The following is a 22,757-nucleotide window of genomic DNA, read 5'->3' as shown; positions in this document are numbered from 1 at the left end:
TCAGGTGGAGGCACGAGTTTATGTATCCTACGCCGATCCTTGTCAGTTGCCTTTTGTTTTGTTGGGCAGGTTGGAGAGGTGATCTCATGGTCGTCGGTCTTGCAAAGTCCGCAACGGTAAGACGGTGTGCTTTGTGGCGTAGCCTTATCTTGAGTTGTAAAAGGGCATGATCGGCGCATGTGGCCAGATCTGAAGCAACTGTAGCAGTAGACAGCGCTCGGTTTGTATACCCGAGGTCGCAGAATACAGCCATAATAGTGTGAGCACGGATGCATTCATTCTACCGTTGAACATCAGTTACAACAAAGGGCTTCAAATACAGACGGCAGCGTCTCCGCTCGCGGCCGAAGGCTCTCTCCCCGCCTCGGCACTCCGAGAGGGAACGCACGGAGCCAGTCAGGGTTGCCAGGCCACTTATGAGTTTGGCTGTTCCAGGCGGCGAGTGGCTTGCACCTCACATCCCACCCCGCCTGCAAGTCCAAGTCCTCTTGGACAGGAACATTAGTCTACTAAGGCAAAGTCGTAGTCAAGCAGTCGCTTGGGTGGTGCACGGTGACGCTGAGGTCGCTGACTCGCTGAACCAGTTGGCTGGTCCGGCTCATTGGTCATAGGTGGCATTTGCTCGGCATTGTCTTCATCAGGACTCGGGATAGGTTGCACGGCTTCGCATGTGGGCTCCACTAGCACTGGATCAAAGTACGGAGGGTGGTACAGTTTCATTTGACTTATGTGCACTGTACGCGCATCTGGTGAGGGTGTGGCGGAGTTCGTTATGCGCCGAACATCGTAGGTGACGGGTGTCCTTTTCCGTGTCACCTGGTAGAGTCCCTTGAACTTTGGCGCGAGCTTTTCAGTTCCGCCAAGTACTGGCTCTTGTCTTCGCACCCAGACAAAGTCTCCGACGTCAAATGAGGCGCTGCGGTGGGTGCGGTCGTAGATTCTCTTGCGGTTCCTTTGAGCTTCCTGGGAGTTACTCGCAGTCTCGCTGCGAAGGTCTGGCAAGTTCATAAGCCTGTCACGAATGTCGGCGGCTTGCGTTGTGCGGACTTTCTGATATGGGAGTTTCGGCAAAAATCCAAACAGAAGCTCGAATGGCGAAAATCCTGTACTTCTGTGGCGGGTTACATTGACAGCGAAAGCTGCTTTATCGAGTTTGGAGACCCACAGTGCCTGATCATTGTTGCACAGTTTTCGGAGGACGGTCACAAGTGTGGCATTCGCACGTTCCACCAGTCCGTTGCTAGCTGCCCTGTAAGCTACTGCGAAGTGTATGTTCACACCATGCGTACGCATGAAGTTCTTGAACAGGTGTGATTCAAATGACTTGCCATGGTCACACAAACAATGGTCAGGAGCACCGAACCTGTAAAACACTGAGTGGAGATGTTTCAAGGCATCTTTTGTAGAGGTTGTAGGCACAGCAGTTTCATTGTGGAAGTGTCCCAGTATAGGTGCTGTTGTAAGTGCGGCACGAAGGGCTTCAAAGGCTTGTTGACACTCAACTGTCCACTCGAAGTCAGCCTTTCGGATGACAGCTTGCAGAGGTGCGGCAACTTTCGAGAAGTTCGGGATGAAGCGGCTCTTTTTGTCTTTCTGCGTCACGACAATGGCAGGAAATCTCCAAGGTCTAGATGAAGAACGGATGATGTCATTTTGAAGACGAGATGCTGTTTGGGCTTCGAGGAACTTGCAATCACTGGCTGTGTAGCGGTACGGTTGCCGTCCATAAGGCTTTGCATCCGGCAGTAAGTTGATCTCGTGCTCGATGCCTTCATAAAGGCCAATGTCATCAGGACTGGTAGCGAAGAGACGTGAGTGGCGGTGCACTATTTGCTTCACTGCTTGCTGTTCTTCGGGCTTGAGTTGGGTCCCGATGATGATATCAGGGAAACTGTTGGGCGTGGATGAACATGGCTCAGAAGGAAATACGCTGCATGAGGCTGGCTGGGCTGGGCTCTTGTAGTCTGCTGGCTGAGTTTGAGACTGGGCTGCCTTGTTGAGCTTGCTCCACACGGGCTCGTGTTCGTCTGGTTCAAAATCCACTTGTAGGGGTTCGCTGGTGGTATGCGGTCGGTCAAAGCGAGACAAAGTTGATGTTTTAAGTATCACTGCATTGGACATACGCGGTAACAGTTCCTCTTTGCACAGCACGACAGTGTTTGTAGAGGGCTGGCAGATAACAGGAAGGTATGGTGGTCTGAAATGAAGTTCCGCTTGAGCAGCATAAAACCAGTCCTCTCCCAGAATAAGGGGAAGGGCATTTCTCTGAAGGACTGCGGCTTCCACAATTGCAGAGAGGGGGCCTACGCTGATTTGCAAGAAGACAGATCCCTGAGGCGCGTCGGAGGCTCCTCCTACGACGAGAAGGGGTGGCTTTGTCCACGGCTCTATGCTGAGGTTTTCAGCTAGGCTGGCAGCGAGGATAGTGACGTTCGAACCACTGTCTGGGAAGGCATTGATCTCTCCAAGGTTCTTGACGTGAGCAGTGATAACCGCACACCTGAGCATGAATCCAAGCAAAGGGTCCTCAGTGCGGCCAACACATGCTGTTGGCACTTTAGGGATTGTTTGCGCCTTGTCTCGGGAGGGCTGTCCTTTCTCAGTGCAGTTGCTAGCCAGATGGCCCTTTTTCTTGCAGCTATAGCATACCGCTTCGCTTAGGTCTTGCACTCGTCTGTAGGCAGGTGCACCATACTTGGAAGAGATTGCCTCGTACTGATGTTCTTGGTCAGCAGGTGGCAGGTTGGATATTCTTGAGGGCGGCAGCCTTGCACGGTTTGGCTGCTGGTAGGTGCTATTTATAGGTCGGGAAGGCTGGCGGATGTCTGCAGTGCTCTCGGTCGTGGCTGTAGCACTGGAGGTGACAGGACGCGGCTGTCGACTTGAAATTGGCGCGGATGGCTTTGTCAGTCTAGTCATGCGAGAGTGGTCCATGGCACGATCAACTTCTGAAGCGATGCTGACGAAATCCTGGACAGTCTTCGGGCGTTGAACGACGATCGCTGTAGCCACTTGCTCATCACGGATGCCTTGAATTAAATACTCGATGCGCTCTTTGCCAGTCAATGAAAGCGGGCACCTTCCAATTATCTTGAGTTTGGCGGGAGTATAGGTAACCAGGCTCTTACCGGGGGTTTGCTCACGCGCACCGACAAGTTCCTGCCACTGTATAAGCGACAGTCGCTCGCCGAACTGCGCTATAAGCGCTTTCTTCCACTCTGACCAAGTTTTTAGCTGGTGGCCAGTGATTTCCTGGTTTGGTTTAGGTTTATGGGGTTTAACGTCCCAAAGAGACTAAGGCTATGAGGGAAGCCGTAGTGGAGGGCTCCGGAAATTTGGACCACCCGGGGTTCTTTAACGTGCACTGACATCGCACAGTACACGGGCCTCGAATTTCTCCTCCAAAGAAATTCAGCCGCCGCGGCCGGGATCGAACCCGCGTCTTTCGGGCCAGCAGCCGAGCACCATAGCCACTGAGCCACCGCGGCGGCAAGTGATTTCCTTCCAGTCAGCGGCTGGGCCACGAAGTTTTGAGAGGGCGATGGCTAGCAGGGTAGCGGGTTCCCAAGAGGCAAGCTGTTGGGTGCGCTCGAGATCGTTATCCATCGGGTTACGGATAACCCTCCGTCGCCACTGAATGTCGGAAGCGTTGATGACAAGTCCGGCAAAGTTGTTACGTGCACTGCTCTCGTAGAGGCTTGTGACAGTGACAAAGCTAGTTGATTTTGAAGGTAGGCGGTCAAAATCTGCATATTCTGTACGGGGCCGGCGCTGAACACTGGCATAGGTTGGAAAAACTGGTCACCTTGAGTTGGAGCGGGCTGCGTCTCGGTGACTGATACAGTTGTTTCCGGTAGCAGGACTCGTTTTGCGGCAGTGTCAGCAAGGATGCGAGAAATAAGTTCGTCCTTGGAACCAGTATTGTCCAAATTGCGTTGCGATAGTTCATCTCGCAAGAAGTCCACTCTAAAACCAGCGAGGTCCGAGGCGGTGGCTCCCTCCCAGTTTATGAGCGGCATGGCGGCGGAGGGGGCGCCGGCGGCGGTGAGACGGGCGTTGGACTTCGGCTGCTGGTGCTCGACACACGTTGACTCTGGCTTTCGGTGAAGTGGCTTGCGGCTTCGAATGGGCGGGCTACACGGAGGTTCGGGACGTCGACTGCGCCATATGTGAGCACGGATGCATTTATTCTACCGTTGAACATCAGTTACAACAAAGGGCTTCAAATACAGACGGCAGCGTCTCCGCTCGCGGCCGAAGGCTCTCTCCCCGCCTCGGCACTCCGAGAGGGAACGCACGGAGCCAGTCAGGGTTGCCAGGCCACTTATGAGTTTGGCTGTTCCAGGCGGCGAGTGGCTTGCCCCTCACAATAGTAAAGGCGTTCTGGAGGAGTTGGTGGGCCTTGCAGTGTGACGATGCAGGAGCGCCCTTTGCCCATATACCGCGCTTGGATAACACGGTGCGAAGGGCAGTATAGCTCACGCTGTAGGGTTGCCTGGTCTTCGGCGACGTCGACGTTGTACACAACACACCGTTGTAGGTCCGAACCTTCTACAAGGTACACCTGGACAGGCACCGAAATCTCGCTTGTAATCGATATACACTTGAGCGTTTGCAGACGCTCGACGGCAGCCAGAGTCGGGAGCCACACAGCGATGGTACTGGATTTCGTTCTAGCCGTGAAGCCACGAAAACCTTTGGTTCCAAGACAAGCGTCCAGGTTTGCCTCAAGGATCCTGTTCGGGATGTCTGTGAGGCTTGTGTTTGCCAGAGCTTTAATGGCCACTTTATACGATGCCGATCCAGGCGTCGACACAACGTGGCTGGCATTTGCTAGGCAGGAAAGCTTGCCTTGTGAGCTGTTGTTGGCCGAAGATGAATCCTGTGCAGTGTCCCCTGATGGACGCTTTAGAGAACCGCGAGAAGCCGGAGTCACGGGTGCAGCTGCTGAAGTCATGTCCATTGGAGAGCTCTCCTCCTCACGCAGCGCGGTTGAGGCCCCGTCCAAAAGTGGAGGCTGGGTAGCCATGCCGTGTTCCGCCCAGAGGGCAGGTCGCTCACGGGCTGAGAAACATTTGGAGAAGGCGGGATGTGCGCTGCCGTTGATGGACCGGGAGCAGGAACCAGGAGCTGGGACCCAGGCTCAGTTGTCAGAAGAGGTGCTGCTGAAGCCGTGGCGACGAGCGACACCGGCGGAGTTACCTCCGCCAGCGCGTCACCGGAGGCCCTAGGCCTAGTCTCGGAGCACAGTCCAGTTGCAGGGATGACTGCGGGACATTGTCAATGCCACACAGCCAGACGGCGCATGAGCTTCGGGAGCTTCTTCAGATGGTATGAAGTCAGTTCTCTTGGTATAGGGAACGTATTTGCGCGGATGGCGAGATTTTTCACTGGAGCGATGTGCAGCCACCGTAGCAGGGACACTTCGTCTTCCTTCACATTGCTGTCAACAAATCGACAGCCCTCTTATCCTAAAGGGGGCAGAATCGTCACTCTAAATAAAAAAATAAAGCAAATTATTACTCATATGCTTATTTATGGGTGACAACAGACGAAGCGAAAGACCGGTGGCCCCTTTATGGCCAGTGAACGCGCTGAAGAAGTCAGTAAAAACGACGAAGCCAGTCCGAAGCGAGGTTTCATTCATCGAAGGGCACCGCCATATTTGTCGCCGCGGGAGAGTGCCATGGCGTCACGCTCTTCACCCAAGTGCAGCATCCTGGACCAAGGATCGACCACGGCGCCCAGTGACCCGTAAGGGCCAAGAACACTTGAAATTTATTAACAATAAAGTTTTTTCCATCCATCAATCCATTCGCGCCGGCCGGGAGGGCTTGGCGCGCGCTCATGAAACATCGAAAATAAAACCATCCGCTGAAAAATATGCGCCGTAACGACTAGATTTCGGTGCAATCACATTTCGAGAATCTATTTCCAGCGTTTTTGCTCAATTTTCAGATTTTGCTTCAGTATCCCTTTAAAGGAGGTCTTTTCGCGCGGCCGCGGGATGGACTCGCAGTCATGGATGTTGATTGAATTTCTTTTTCTCTTTTTCATGGTTTGGCCTTTAACATAGTTGAAAGACAAAACTAGGCACCTGTCGACCGAAGCACGAGATGCCGCAGTGAAGTTCAAAAAATGCTAGCGGTTTAGCATTGCTAAGCACGAAATAAAGTGCGAAAGCACAGTTTTTTTGCAGCTGGGGCCCCCGCCACGTACCTGAAAACACGATTGAGATTTCCACTGACCCAGGGAACCAGTTATGCGTTCCTTCAATTTTTGCACTGTAAATGCCATTTACCTCATGTACGCCAGTGGCCTGTGCTTCAGTGCCGCTTTTCTGCGGCAGTGCTGTGTTGCTCCAGTGCCGTGTTTTTGCAGCAACGTTGTCCACGACAACGCATGCAGCGCACATCTCACTTTCAGAACCGACGTATAGCTCAAAGCGCGAAAATAAGTTTGACAGCAGTATTTGTGGTCGAAGACGACGACTTGCAGTACGCAGCTCAAGAGTGCGTTGCAGTTTAACACAAAACAAGTTCGGCTGTGGCTGTAGTCTAGGGCTCACACGGAGCGGCCTGCGAAGCTGATCTGCTCGCGCCGCACGGGTTCGCATCCCAGTCGTCGGCAAGTGTTTCGATTTCAGTTTCATTTATTACCTTCACTTGGCATAAAGCCCGCATACACTGTCAGCATACAAACATCCTAAGATCTGGCTACGGATTGACTCATCGAAATAGTGCTGTCGCACTAGATGAACATAAACTCTCCCTACAATAACTGCACAGCAACACGCCAAACTCGAAAAAAGGAACTCGCCAGACCCGCCACGGAGGCTCAGTGGTTAGGGCGCTCGGCTGCCGAGCCGGAGTACCCGGGTTCGAACCGGACCGCGGCGGACGCGTTTCGATGGAGGCGGAACGCTAAGGCGCCCGTGTGATGCGTGATGTCAGAGCACGTGAAACATTCCCCCCAGTCAAAACACTACAGGAATTTACGACAGAAAACTTCTGTAGTCTGTCGTATTTTGGGCATGTAGTATTTGTGTAGTGTGTCTTCTGTAGTGTCGTATTTCTGTAGTCTGTCTTCTGTAGTGTAGTATTTCTGTAGTCTGTCTTCTGTAGTGTAGTATTTGTGTAGTCTTTCTGTAGTGTAGTATTTCTGTAGTCTGTCTTCTGTAGTGACGTAATTCTGTAATGTCGTATCTCTGTAGTCTGCCTTCTGTAGTGCATTTGTGTAGTGTGTTGTATTCCTGTAGTCATTACCAAGTACGCTTTATTTGTCAATTAATATGCAGCTACAGAGCAGCAGTCTGACTCTGAACATTCGATGCATTCCTGCAGTACAGCCAGGCATAAAACACTTCACTTGGAGCAAATCGACTATTTATTTACATATATACAGAATTTTTCTTCAGCAGGTCTCTCTTGTTCAGACTGTCCTAGGTGAAGAAAAAGAACAGTGATATATATAGTATGCATATATATACACAACAAATGCATGCAAATGTTACAAAAGTCATACAGTGGAATCTTGATTATGCATTCCCCTTTCATGCAACGATCCACATTTAACATCAAATTGGCACGGGCCCAACGTAAACCCATAGGAATAATGCATTAAAGCCTCAATTATACAACTGAAGAATATGCACACGCCGCTTCATACAATGGCTGGTGGGAACCGTCCGGAATGGGAGAAACATTGGCATGCAGAGCACTTTATTGACAGAAGTGACGTCAACCAAGCTGTTTCCAGATAGAAATCAAGATGCAGACGTGCATGCAACGTGTGACCAAGTGCATCATGGCCTGTAATGACGGTTCTGCCAACGGCTCAGAATGAGTCCGTGCATGCAACCCGCATCTATCTGTGCGAGGCGGTCCGCCTGGCCCGTTTTTCCGCGCGCTTCACTTACGAAGACGTTGCGGGAATAAACTGCACGTTCATACCACCATAAAGTTATTGTAGAGGCAGTAAAGAGAGTAGACATTTCTGTGATCGCTGGTGGCTAGTTCAAAAGCGCTTCTCGCTACACCTTGAGTAAAGCACAGGTTAGGCCTACAACACCAAGCAAGCGGTGTATTGTCAGCCGGCAGAACGCACATCACTGCAGAAATCGTGCCAAAGGTGGACATTGCGCTTTCTTTTTTCCTTTAAGATACGAATTCTTAGTACAGATACTGCTACCTGCTTCTGCGCAGTGACAGCGGTTTTAGAGAAAGTTTGAACAGAAAGACATGTCGCTGGTATGGCCGTATACTGTGCGCTGCACATCTCCAAAGGGTTGGGGTAGTCATATTCCTGGCGCGTCGTTCATATTTTTTCGAGATTCATCCGACATCTACTTAACGTGCAGGAACAGAGCGCTCGCATGCCTTGTCTAAAGCCGCCTCTTCCACGCTGAAAAGCCTGGCTGCGTGCGGTCTCAGAACAGTCTGCTAATGTGGTCCATAAGTGCTGTTAACAGTCTGGTTCATAAATATAATCTTCTGTGCGTCATCTGAGTAGTCGACTATCCTTAAGCAGAACTTGGGTAAAGCAGTATCTCACTATAATAGGCAAATTCCAGTGAGATTTGCAGGTTATTCCAGTGCCTAAGTGTACCATACAGACAGTTAGGAAATACAGTCAAGTTACGAGTTTTGTAAGCACATGAGCTTACCCAATCTATTCATGCATATAACAAGAGACTATTGGCTTGAACAGGTATTTACCGCCGCAGGCCACAGCACTTCTGTGCCAGGTAGCGCGTCACCTTCTTGTGGCGCTTTTGGAGATCCTCAGCCGAGCAACCCTTCAGCTTCAAATAGTGCCAGAAGCAATCTGCACAGATGGGGTAATAAGTAATGTTAGTGTGGTTGAATATAAAAAAATGAGCAGATCGAATAACGAGCATTAATACACCTAACATAGGTTGTCAGTTTGAATCCGTGCTGCAAGAAAGGCTCTAACTTAACTAGTAACTTTATGCTGCACGACAGGCTGAACCGTATGACACCATCTGGTACATTCATGCCAAACGGTTCACTTACAAATTTTACAGGAATGTCGTGACTAAGCAGCCAGACTTTAATGCCTGCCAGACAGATATACAGATACTGATCGATATAGTTTAGTTTCGAGCTGTGGTGCTCGAGCATCACACCGCCACCTGCTATTATTGTATTCCATTATCTAACCACCTCGGCTCCCATGGCAACTACTGGGATACACTGCGGCATTGGAGGCTGCCATCTTGGGTTCTATCCGTGGAATCAGCACAACTCTGAGGCTCAAAACGCAACCAGGCTGAGAACGCAACGCAATGCTCTAAAATTACTACCTCGGGCTAATAGCTCTGGGAGCAAAGCTTCACACACTGGTGCATAATATTCTACTTCAGATACACCCAGCAAAGCAGTAGAGAGAAAAGCCCTTTGATGAATAACAAAATTTAGCTGGAGTTTAAAAACCCACTTGCACTCTGCGTAGGTTTGGGACTTGGGGGAAAAAGAGAGGTGCAGGAAATTCCAAAGGTTTTCAAGCAATTTCAACAAAATTTCAAAAATTATACAGCCCCTGAATTAGGGATGGCATACATCAAAGTGGTGACAAATGGAGTGACAAAGTTCCTTACACAGTGTGTGCACTGATGAGGAATGAGGAGGATTTAGTGTTTATCTCGAAGATTAACAGCAAATAAAGTTTATTGCGCATCTCTGCTGCGCATGAAAGGCTAACCGCCGAATTCAGAAGTGCGCCTCAACTCGATACTCCGTCTCCACTCTGTGGAGTGGAGAAAACAACTGCTCTACCATTTGATGGGCAGTTAGGATTGAAGAATGCCACTCGGCATTTCTTCAGACAAGGAGCTGCTCTAGAGACCTTCTTCCAACTGCCGTCCCTCGAGGAAGCATGAATGGCAAATGAAGATGAGAATAAGGCGAAAAATTGCCTTTGGCTAGAAAAAAGCATGGCATGGCTATTAAGTGTCTGTTTTATCACGCTGCACCACGTTAAGAACACAAAGACCCTCACCGTTTATTAGCCTAGTAAAACATCTTTTGCAAGCTGCCTGACGAAAGCAACAGAGAAAAACTACCGGAAACGCTTGCACATCTGGCAACCTTTGCCACCAATGATGTAGCGTCTATGTAGGCATTTACAAATGGTGTAAAAACTGCCGTTCGTCAACTTGTGGAAGGTTTCGCTGGCCTGCAGAGGCCAGCGGCGAAGCTGAGAAGTACCAAAATGGGTTTGGATTTATGGGGTTTAATGTCCCAAGTGACTCAGGCTATGAGGGATGCCATAGTGAAGGGCTCTGATAATTTCATCCACATGGGGTTCTTTCACGTGCACTGACATCGCACAGTACACAGGCTTCCAGCATTTTGTCTCCATCAGAATGCGACTGCCGCGGCCAGGATCGATCCTGTGTCTTTGAAGTCAACAGCTGAGCACCTCAACCCCTGAAACTGTTTCATCATCAAAATATGCACTACATAAATTACACTGCTTCACAGAAAAGGGCTAACAGTCATGGCCAAACTGTAGTTACAGCCAAAAGTTCGCACCATGAACCTGCTCCCCACATCCAAAAGCTTGCACTTCAGGCCAACACACAGGAATCAGATTGCCTCCCAAACCCCATGACACTGCCTCCCAAAGAAGGTGGCAGCCAATAAGTGGGCAACAAAAAAGTAAACTGTCGGTAACAACTTGAATGTCTTGCATCACGCTACAAGGTGATGTGAAATTTGAGGAAAGGCCCCAAGAAGCACATAATTTTTTTAGGTTTTCAGAGCAATCTTAGCCCTTTAAATGCCAAATGTTTTCCTAAAAAACATACCAGAAATTTTAAGCAATCAATTTTTTTTGTGTACTTCATTATTCTTGAAGCCACTTCATTGCATACACATGGGTAGCTGCAGAGCAGTCAGCTCAATGCACCGATTGAGGTTGACAGCACTCAGACATACAGACAAGGGACAGAAACAAAAAAGACGATGGCACAGGCACTGAACTTAAAATTTTTTCCAGAACTGCCGACATACTGCATAAATACCCACACCACAGGCACCAACACGCAGCCATTTATGCACTCGTGGTAACAAGAAGTGGTATGAGAAGTAGTGGAAAAACAACAAAAGCTAGAAGCAAAAACCAGAGGACACAGCACAGGATAAAACCAGAACAAGGTGAGAGAAAAATTTATAATCAAGTCATTTTTAGAAGACTGCCAACAGTGGATAGGTTTGACCAAAAGAATATTTAAGCACTAGTCTGATAAAATGGAACTAAAAACCTTATGCACAAACACAGACCAAGCGCAGAGAAAAACAAATGAAGGAGAAATGGCAAGAAAAAACATGCAATAGAAGCAAAACGGTGATTGGGTAAGCCAACGAGAATTGAGCAACAAGCGAAGGTGAAGTGTGCTAAAAATTAAAAGGATAAAAAGGGAATAAAAACGCGCATGAGCCACAAAGGTGAAGCCAACGGTTAAGATGGTAAAAGTGGAAGATGACGTACAGTGAAGCCGAGAGATAAAATATAAAAAAGTGAAATTCAATAACCAGTATGAAGGCAAAAATCAAGGAAAAACATAAAAGAGGGAAGTTGGCGGAAGAGGCAAGACATGTAACACACATGTAGAACCAGGGCTAGATCAAGTACGTCCACAAAGAAAGGCAATACTCCGAGTGAAACCAAGCGTGTTCTTTACATTCACCCCGGAGCCTGAAAATCTCTCTGGCTTCCACCATTGGATTGCGTCAGATTATTACGGGGCTCTATTAATACAGTGGCTTTCTCGAACTTTGGGCAGCATGGCTTTTTTGTGTCCCATTATCAGCAGTGGACTTGCAGGTACCTAAGAGATGTATCCGATAAATCAGTGTAATGCTCTCTTAGCCTTCCATTGATCCCAATGTATACCTTGCAGCAAGAAAAAGGGATTGAGAAAGCACTTCTTGTGCATGCCACTAAGGGTTTCTGTGCAATGCGGTGCAGCCTGTTTCTTATTTCTTTTTCATTGACGATCCTAGAGAGGTGTGATAGGTGATGGGGGGGGGGGGGGGGCGGAGCAAAAAAAAGCATCTACTCTATCTCTCTAATTTTCTAAAGGTAAATTTCAAAGAACCTTAAGAAAATCGGAGAAAAAGCAGGAGTAGACATTGCCTTTTCTGACCCCCTAGCACCTATTGCAGTTGCGGAATCCTAAATGAAAAAAAAAGACGCTGCACCACGCAGCACAGAAAACCCTTAGCGCCATGCGCGGAGGGCGTTTAATCAATCCCTTTGTTTTGAGGCAAGGTATACATTGCCATCAATGAAAGGATAAGGGAGCATAAGATTGATTTATCGGGTACATCTCTCGGGAATCTGCCAGTCGGAAAGAGCAAAACCGCAAACCTATCGCACAGAGGCAGGTGACAACACAAGGCCGTACTGACAACTGAAAATTTATTGAAGAACAGCAGTGCTTATATAGACAAGTCACGTGTGTAATCTGCAAACAATCGTAAAGAGGCAAAAAATTCAATGGCAACCATAGAGCTGAGCAAATATGACAATCACCTGCTCAAAAACGAAACAAAAACAACGGGGGGAAACACAGACAGAAACGCTAATTTTCCTGAAAAATGAACACAGTAGGCGTTCTGACACACTTATCTGGCTCCGACCTCAAGATGGCAACAGCCTCGACAATCTCTCTCTCCAACTGCTGCTTTCTTCATCCAATAATCTGTGTGCAGTTCAGTTTGGGATAGTAGTCTACAATGAGACAGTGAGTGGGACGGCAAACGCCTCCGGGTCTACTCAAGGAACACGCATACTCTTGCAAACAAATGTGTAAACATCTACCACTTTGGACGATATAAAACTGGCCACAGCTGAGGGGAATCTCGTACAACATGCCCGTTGGCGGTACTTTTTGAATGCCTCATGCCATGTGCAACGGGGGTGATGTACACGATTCCTCTCAGCTGTGGTAGATTTCATACCGGCCAAATTGGTAGATGGTGAAACACTCCCTTGCAAGAGTATTAGCATTCCTTGGGTAGGCCCGGACGACCTTGCCTGCCTGTCCACTGTCCCAGTTGTAAAGACTGTTAACCTAAACTGAACTGCAGATTATTACTGGATGAATAAAGGGCCAGTTGGAAAGAAATTCTCAAGGCTGTTGCCATCCTGAGGTCGAAGCCAGATAGGTGGGTTAGCATGCCTTCTGTGTCCATTTTTCAGAAAGAATTAGAATTTGTTTCCGTCCCTAGGTTGTTTTTGCAATGATTGTTTGCAGATTACATGCGCAACTGATACATATGAGCACTCATTTCTTCAATAAATGTTCAGTTGTTGTACCGCCTTGTGTTTCGCCTGCCTTTGTCCCATCCTGTTTTGCGATTTTTCTAACGATTTCCAACCAACTGGCCTACAAGCACGTCCTTCTAAATCTGCAAGTCCATTGCCAAAACTGTGACCGAAAAAAGCCATGCCACCCATGTTCGAAAAAGTGCCATTGTGTTAAAAAAGCACCAGAATAAGCCTACATGACGAACTGGTGGGAGCCGCCGGGATTTTGAGGCTCGAGAATTAATGGGCAAGAACACCCTCGGAAAAAAAGATTGCCTTTCTTCAGGATCTGTTTGACCTAGCCCTGGTTTTATAAACATCTTGCATGCCTTGACTTTTCTGCCAACTCCTCTATTTTCGCGTTTTTGTTTGCTTTTATCTTTAATACTCATTGAATTTCATCTTTTGATATTTTATCTCTCGTTTTTACAGTAGCTCATCTTCCTCCTTTAGCCATGTTAATTCTTGGCTTCACCTTTGTTGCTCTTGTGCATTTATTCCCCTTTTATTCTTTCAGTTTTTTAGCTCACTTCACCTTTGTAGACCAATTCTTGTTTGCTTGCCCAATCACCATTTTCTTTTCACTGCATGTTTTTTCTTGCCATTTTACTTTTATTTCACTGCCCTTGATCTGTGTTTGCGTGTAGTGTTTTAGTTCCGTGTTATCAGACCAGTACTTAAAAATTTTGGTCACACCGTTCCACTGTTTCACGTGCTGGTGGTGTTAAAAATGACTTGCTTAAAACTGTTCCTTTAACCGTGTTATGGTTTCATCCTTCCCTGCTCTATAGTCTTTGTTTCTGTTTCTAGTTTGTGCTGTTTTCCCACTATTGGCCATATCACTTATTGTTACCACGAGTGCATGAAATTGCCACCTGTTGGCGCCTGTGTTTTGGTTATATATGCAGTGTTTCGGTGATTCTGGAATAAATCTGTACTAAGCACCTGTGCCATCATATTTTTTCTTTCTGACCCCAGTCTGTGTTTATAAGCTCTGTCAACCAAAAAGGATCTGCACCAACTAGACCGACAGCTTGTCCTATTCAAGCTCAATGCCTTCTTTTCAAAGAAATGCTATGGCTAAAACACTGTACTTACAGTAAAGCCTTCTTGACTGAGCGAATACCACTGGCAATTCCCAGCCTGCTCCTGGTTGCTGGCTCAAACCGCACGCAACTTTGTGGCTTGCCCGACTTCCACGCAACTCATGCTCCCTTGAAACTGAAACAGAGGGATGTGTGAGAGATATCAGATTTGATATGCTTGCCTTGCTGCAATGACTAAAATAAAACGATATTTTCCATAAGAACAATTATTATTTCACACTAGCTTCGCAGAGTAAACCTCGATTATCACGACCTCGTTAACACTGACATACTGCACAGTCCCAGCCTGACTGCATCTAGTTCTATGGTGTCATATGCTTGTTAGCTATGGGCCCTTGGCCTTGCATCGGTTAATGCAGACAACCTCGGAACGGGCAATCACAGCTCCGAGCTTTTGAGTCATTGATACTCACAAGCTCAGTGGTCCCAGGGGTTCTAGAAATATTGGCAGGGTGACACAGTAACAAGCATTCCGCATCACTTGCTCTCGCTTCATTGCAAAAATCTCGCACAGCAGACCTGTCCTCCATTTTGCAGTGTGAAAATAATCAAATTCAAAGCATGCACACAAAATGTGGACCTCTCTTCGAACAGAGCTTCATAAATATGGGTATAATTATTGTAATTATATCTCCCTGCAGTTTTCAATTTATCCTAGAATTTTATACAACTCGACGAGCAATAAGCATTAAAAAAGAATTCAAATAGCCAGCACTGTTTAAACAATATAGCTACGAAGAAATAAGAGACATATCCACTACTCTCCAGTGGTTCTTTAGCTTCATGCATTATCAATCTACACTTTCTTACAGGCACATTGCACGCGAAAATTGGGTTTAACCCAATCTTGATGAATCTTTCTGGAATGCAACAATCAGGAGAAACCAGTTTTACTCAAAAACAAAGAGCCCTATACACTGCATCACAAGCCCAGATAGGTGCACTTAAGACTACAGCCCCTTCCATAAGTCTCCAATTTGTCTGTCCGCTACTAGTCGAATTTCGCTATCCCGCCTTGCTAGTTCTTCCACTGCCCTTCTCAAACTCTTGGAATTCTGTTTCTCCACCAGATCATCAGCTGTTACTCGTATTATTTTTTCTTTTAGCACTACACACTCCATGGCAAACCTGCTGGATATTGTACTTTAAATAGGTTTGTAGAGCGTGCAAGTGGCTTGCAGCTTGACGAATAGGTGAGAATAAAACGCGGAGCCTGACAAATAGGTGTCAAAAAAACGTGGGTTAATGACATCCCAGTTGAAATCAAGAGGAAGAAATGGGCTTGGGCAGGGCATGTAATGCGAAGGCAAGATAACTGCTGGTCCTTATGGGTAACGGAGTGGATTCCAAGAGAAGGCAAACGTAGCAGGGGGCAGCAGAAATTTAGGCGGGCGAATGAGATTAAGAAGTTTGTGGGGATACGGTGGCTGCAACTGGCAAAGGACAGTGTTAATTGGAGAGACATGGGAGAGGCCTCTGCCCTGCAGTTGGTGTTGTCAGGCTGATGATGGTGACAAGCTAGTGAATTTGCCTCGCAACAACGCTGCAGTCTGATATTTTTTAGAGCAGCACAATGGCCTTCATTTTTAGAGTGGTGAAGTATTCAACATTTTGTTTCAACCATGAGTGCAAAGGGAAGACGTTTTATGTTGCACAAAAAGAAAGGAATTACATGCATACTGGGCTTTGGAAGAATGCCCTGCGGACATTACAAAACACTGCCATCCTTGCTTTATCTTTGCCAGGTAACAAAATTCATTATTCTCCAAATACTTTGGACAAAGACAAGCTGCCGTGCACTCATTCGAGCTCAGTGGACTTTCCCTCAAATCAGTCTTCAGTAAATAATATCAGGATTAGGCAAAAGTAACTGCAGTGTAGTTCAGTGAGTCAGTGCCTTTTACAGAAAGTTTTAGAAACAGAAAAGTTTATGAGCTTTGTGAGCACATGATGATTGCCCAATCTATTTACATAGACAAATGAGAAATTTGGCTTCCTATTCAATTTATGCACATTCAAACGATATTTACCGCTGTAGGCCACATCAGTTCTGTACCAGGTAGCACATCCCAAAAAAATCCTCGATAGCGTAATAAGTAATATCAGTGTGGTTGGCTATAGAACTTAAAATCCAGGCCATATCTCTTGGAACTAAGCTTGACATATTTTTGCATAATACCATACTGCAGATACAAATAGCAAAGCAATAGAGAGAGACAGAAAGTTTGCTAATGAAATGAACAAAATATTTAGCTGGCACTTAAAATCACTGACCTGTTACTCAGCATGAAGAAGGAAATAAGAGGGAAAGACGAAGGAAAACAGGTGCAGAAAATTGTTAAGGTTTAGAGAATAATAAATTTCAACAAATTTCTGAAATGATGCATCCACTACTTTACTTGGTTTTAAAGGGTTTCATGCCACAAAGCGGCGCAGGCTATACAGGGCGCTATTGTAGAGAATAACACAATCTGGCGGGCTAGTTGGTGGGAATTCATACGATTTCAGCAGCGCGAACACGGTTAGGAAAGAACAGACAGAAAGGGGACAAGACAGAGCGCTGTGGCGTGTGTATTTAAGAGCGGGGTCTTGGTCATTCTTGAAATAAAGTTGATAGTTCAGCGCTCTGTCCTGTCCCCTTTCTGTCTGTTTTTTTCCTAACCGTGTTCGCGCTGCTGAAATCGTATATTGTAGAGGAAATGAGACTAGTACAGCTGGAATCGAAACTGGCTGGAATCGAACCTGCCTCTTCCGGGTCAGCAGCTAAGCACAATAACCACTCAGCCACCATGACGGCTCCCATTTGGGGTGACATGCATCAATGTGGTGACTGACGGGGTTGACAAAGTTCACTTCAGAGAGGGTGTGCATTGATGAGGTTATATAGTTCAATTCTCCCTATGCCACATAATTAGACAGGTGAAAATTTATTATGAGCATAAGCTGCCTATGGCAGGCCAAGAGACGTAAGACACAAAGCATATATGTCCATAAAATGAAGGCAGGAAGAGCACAATTTCCTGCTGTGAGTAACCACTCCACTATCCAAAAGGATAGTCAGCTTCTTTAAAAAATGTATGTCCTGCCTATGTCCATTTATGATTCCCGCTCAGATTTTAATTCGCATTTATTTCCAACCAACTCAGTTCTCTCCCAATCTCTTATCATTAACCCTATGATTTTGAAGGTTTGAAGGTTTGAAGGTTTATTTCCGCAACTAGGTGTTGCGAGGACAGCCAGGGAAAAAGCTGTATAGACAGCTTGAGAGGTCCTGGCTTCCTCTTACAGTGCAGCATTGACGGCGGCGGAATAGGACATCAAACAAATTGTAAGAAAAAACTCGTATGTTCTGTACATAGAATGACACATGTACGTTCAGTAAGCAGTACATTCTGCTTGTAAAAGAAAAAAGAACTATATTAGGTCAAAGAGACCATAAAGGCAAACACAGGGAGGAGAAAATAAAGGACAGCAGAACTGACAGGTGCACTCAAAATGGTAATAGCAAGAAAAAAAAGAACTACACGAATATTTGGGGCAATTCTTTCAGAGAAATATTAGAGACATCAAGATTCTTGTGGGAGTACAACTGGTTCAGAAGTGTCGGTAAGGTATGCTGCAACATTTGTTTGCCATAGTTTGTGCGACATTTCTTAACATTCCAAGGCTCTGCTACGCGGGTATCATACACAGTTCTGCTTTGCTCTAACCTAGCAAGTGTAAGTAAGAAGTCATCATTTTTCATTATGGCGAGTTTATATTTGTAGCACAGCCTATAGTTATACATGGATTTCATTGGAATAAAGTTGTGTCGGTGGAAAAGGCTCGCAGTGTGGAAGAAATAAGGCACTTTACATGCAATGCGTATAATACGTTTTTGTAAGAGAGTGAGTTTGTTAATATTTTCAGCTTTTGTTGTTGCCCACACCATACATCCGTAGCTGGCTATGGAAGAGAACAAAGAGTGATAAAGTAACATGTTGACTGACGTAGGAAAATTAAAGCTATGGCGGCGCATGATACCAACTGTTCTGGAAAGTTTCTGAACGAGGTAATTAATATGGTCATTCCACGACATATCTGCTGCAAAGTAAACGCCCAGAGTTTTCACAGACTGCACAAATTCTATTCTGGTATTGTTTAGTTCAATTAGAGGAAGTTCAAAGTGTTTGTGACGTGGGTGGAACATGACGGCTGCAGTTTTACTAACGATAATTCTTAAGTGATTATCAGCAGTCCAAGTATTTATTTCTTTTAAGGTTTTATTAGCTCGATTTGCGAGATCAGCCGTAGAAGTACCCGAAAAAAACAGACTAGTGTCATCTGCATAAATTATGTACTTAGCAGTGCTATCGATGCGAACAATATCATTAATATAAAGAACAAAAAGAAACGGACCCAAAATGCTCCCTTGCGGAAAGCCAGAAGCTACCGCTTTCAACTGGGAGCATTCACCGGCAATACTAACAAACTGAGATCTATGTCGCAAGTATGAGGAAATCAGCATATGGGCTATGCCTCTAATACCGTAGTGGTCTAATTTTTTAAGCAGCACAGAGTGATTAACAAGGTCAAACGCCTTTGAAAAATATAAAAATCAGTGGTTCACCGCACTGTTCACAATTTTAAGCCTTTTATAGTGTACCCCCCTTTGCCTGACAGCTTAGCAAAGGCAAAGCAGTTTAAAATTTCTTTTTGAGCATACTGCAAGGTGCTGTTTATAACTTCTGAGTGCATGTATAAGGCAATATACCCCTTTCTTATTATCCCGACCATTTCTATCAAATGCTCTATATCTGTGTATGACCTGGCCGAGGTGTATTCTGTTAAGACTTCCAATACCTTACTGCATTTCATAAAATGGCCTCTTTCCTGATTATTAAGCTTTAGCTCTCATTTCCACACTGAGTATTGATGTCCTCAATCATTTACAAGAATTCATCACTTATACTACAACTCACCACTAATACTACAATAACATGAAATCAAATATAACTGAGAGGTTCTCCATGAGTCTTCACATTTCCTGAACCAACCCGCTACTATAAAGTGAGGGTCACCTCGTCTAGCTTGATCACATCTTGTTCAGGGTATGTGGGCTGTGCAAAGTAAACAACCGTTGATTTCAGGTCACTGCAGTCAAAACTACAAAGTAGCTGGTGCAATGAAATGTCAGTTCTAAGAAGGTTTGCTCGTTTTTTTATGCGGGCCCAAGTGAACACAGGCTAAGCTGCGTGCTGTTTGATGTCAGTGCAGGTTAAAGATCCCCAGGTGCCCAAAATTATTCTGCAGCCCTCTGCTACGGCGCCTCTTCTCTTCTTTAACTCCCTCCTTTATCCCTTCCCTTACATCATGGTTCAGGTGCCTATCAAGATGTGAGACAGTTACTGTGTCACTTCCTTTGCTCAAAAACCAATTTTAAATTTTTCAAGGATAGTTTCAAGAACGTAGAGGTACAAACTGTGCAGTATAACCACATGCCACAGCAATAAACCAGCAATACATCTGCACTGACAGGAGCTTGCCAAGTACGCTGCAAGGATGCTATGCCACGCAAGATTTGGTGTCATCATACAATGTTACTTTACTGACTGACATTTCAGTGTAGAAGCAAGAAATACCATTAGAGTATTATTGTACAGCACAATGTTTTTAAAAAGATAAACGAACATTTTGGCTCTTTTAGAGGACACACATGTATAACAGGCAACAGGTGTGGAATAGTCACTGCACCTGAAGCAGGCTCAACTCCTTTATAATAACAGCGCAGTGTCAAGAGCTACATGAGCGGCTATATTTCGTACAAATTTGCAGTTCATGTAATTATAAGGTGAGGTACTGCTGTAAAGTGCATGTAGAGTTCTTCATGCATTTTTAAACACAGCAGTGAGCCTACGTTGAAAAAATATTTTTCAAAACAGGCAGGTAAGGTATGCGTAACTGAAAAAGATAATTACCATGAATGGCTTGGAGGGATGGCACAGCTGAAGGCAGGAAGCAAGCATGGCCCAGCAGATGCTGGCAGCTGGCAACTGCAGATAAATACGTCCCGACCAACAGCTGTCAGTGCCAGTGACAATGTCATGAATGACGACAAAACAAACTGTCAACTGCTTCAGAAACTAAAATAAGGTATTAATATAGGAACACAAAAAGCAATGAGGTGGCCCATGACAAAATAAATAAGGAGATTGTATGTGAAACACCCATACACATTCTTTGAGTACATTTACATGACTGTCATAACCACATTGAAAGATGAGCTGGCTGGAATACCGCTTTATTTTTATGCATGATGAAAAGAGCCCAACTATTCGAATATAGCATGCGCAGGCTTTAGTTAATTACTATTAGGGTGTCTTGCACCAGCGTCTAATGTATTCTTAAATTGAACGCAGCAACCAGTCGACCAGTTTACCTTGCATAAATGAGAAGAGAGAATGGAAAAGGCATGCATTCAATAGCAAGGAGCCCGATATCTCACATCACAACTGAGCATGATACGAAAATTAGTAGTGCATTTAACAAATCTGCACACAAATAAAAACAGCAAAACATTTGTCGAGTGGTAATGCAAGTAGGGGCAAGAGAAAAAAAATATACCGAAGAACACTGGTGAGTGAGGTGCAGGGAGGTCTGTGGGTAGGGTTCCGTGCCTGGGAACAGTTCCGAGCGCGGAGAACTGCTGCCGGCAGTGAACCAAGAATAAATAAGAGAAAGTGAAAATGAATAACAAACCATCACCAATTGCGAACGACCTGAAAGCGGGCCGCATAAGCGAGGCATACAGCAAAAAGCTTGAAATCCCGAATAAGTGTGCAGTTGCATCCCCAACAGTTCAGTGCCCTGAAGGAGAGGAAGCATGGACACCTACAGTTCAGGGAAGACACAAGATCGACCTAACTGACATAATATTGCCAAATTCTGTTCCAATGGGGAAGCACAGATAAAAGTTTACAAATGACTAGTAAATATGCGCCAGCCTTCCACATGCGATCACTGTCTTCAAAAAAATTTGCATGACGAATATTAAGAAGCAAGCACTGATCCGATGAGCACCAACACCGAGCAAAATCATCCGTCGTCTGTTCGCAGTTCGCCTAGCGCGAGTGCTTCATCGCGCAGCACTGCCGCTCATCATCATCTTCTAAATAGCACAAATCCATCCGATGGGTACCAGCCGCGAGCAAAATCACCCATTGTCAGTTCCCTTGGCTGTTCTCAGCTGTCCAAGCAAAAGCGCTCTCACCCGCGGCACTGATCGTCGTCTTCTACGCAGTAGAAATCCATGCCAGTTGAATGTAGTAAACATTGTCTGTAGTTTTTCGCAGCGCTAGCAAGCGACCGCATAACTCTGTTGTGATCTCTGGTGGCATTTTTATTTACCACGGCACCTGAGTACTAAACGCAGACATAGACTATGAAGCAACACTTATCACGCAGGCTATACGCCCGTTATTTTCTGGGAACGCATTAAGCTGAGGCAACCGCACGCAGACTGCCTACACTGCCATCCCTATATAGCCGCACACTAATAACGCGTGTGAATACAGATCAGTAATAGAGAAGCGGTGACGGGACTCACCAATCATGCAGCTCATCCAGGCTTAGTAAAACCGCGCCGTCGTCTTCATTGCCTTTCCAGATGACAAGACGTCGTAGCGCTGCTTTTCTTCATGGCTTTGCCCGTCCAAACTCACCGATGTTGACTGGGCGTAATACTCGTCGTTGGCTTCCAAAACACACTTCTGTTCTTCACACATGTCCGCCGCAAAAGCACTCAAACAATGCCATGAAAAGCCAAATAACACAAAACGTGCAGCAACGCACGCACTGACATGGCACCCGCGGCAGCGGCTTTGCCCTTGTTTTTGCGTCGTTGAAAAACTGCAACTTAAATGCGCTGTTTTAATTACTACTAATATTTAAATTATGTTCAGAAGAAAAATATCTCAATTTTTTTAAAATTATTTTTGTCTAAGTGCGAACATTAAAGCGCTTTTAAATACTTTTGTAGAAGCTGCGATCCTGTGATCCCATCACCCAGGGTGCCCCGGATGTCCTAGCAGACGACGGAGCAGACGACGGCGCAGACGACGCTGTTGACGGAATGAAATTTCGTTTGCTGTCAGCCAAAATCTCTTAATTGCGAAAAAACGGGCAAAGAAATGCACCCTACCTCAAGCTGGTGCATATCAAGGATATGTTGGACGTGAGCGGTAGGACTGAGAGCAGCTGCGATGCATTACTTTGACTGACGCAGGCATGCTCGACGGAGACTTACATGAAACTGAGAGCTTAACTGTGACCCGT

General features: G+C 46.1%; 1 long non-coding RNA gene across 3 annotated transcripts; it reads right to left on the bottom strand.

The window, feature by feature from the left end:
- Positions 1 to 7,368: 7,368 nt before the first annotated feature.
- LOC149361505 (uncharacterized) lies at positions 7,369 to 22,338 on the bottom strand. Of its 3 annotated transcripts, none has more exons than XR_016288426.1 (6): positions 22,030 to 22,338; positions 21,048 to 21,129; positions 20,402 to 20,476; positions 14,437 to 14,559; positions 8,718 to 8,826; positions 7,369 to 7,441 (listed from the first exon to the last, which is right to left on the bottom strand). It is a non-coding gene; the product is annotated as an uncharacterized LOC149361505 (long non-coding RNA). The 3 variants fall into 3 exon arrangements; XR_016288427.1 differs by having other exon boundaries at positions 7,369 to 7,436; XR_016288428.1 differs by having other exon boundaries at positions 21,048 to 21,126.
- Between the last annotated feature and the right edge of the window lie 419 nt (positions 22,339 to 22,757).

The sequence above is a fragment of the Amblyomma mixtum genome, chromosome 2 (genome assembly GCF_055824585.1).
Source record: "Amblyomma mixtum isolate Tamu chromosome 2, ASM5582458v1, whole genome shotgun sequence".
Classification (NCBI taxonomy): domain Eukaryota; kingdom Metazoa; phylum Arthropoda; class Arachnida; order Ixodida; family Ixodidae; genus Amblyomma; species Amblyomma mixtum.
Note: the sequence above shows the minus strand (reverse complement) of the source record. Positions and strands in the feature narration are given on the sequence as shown.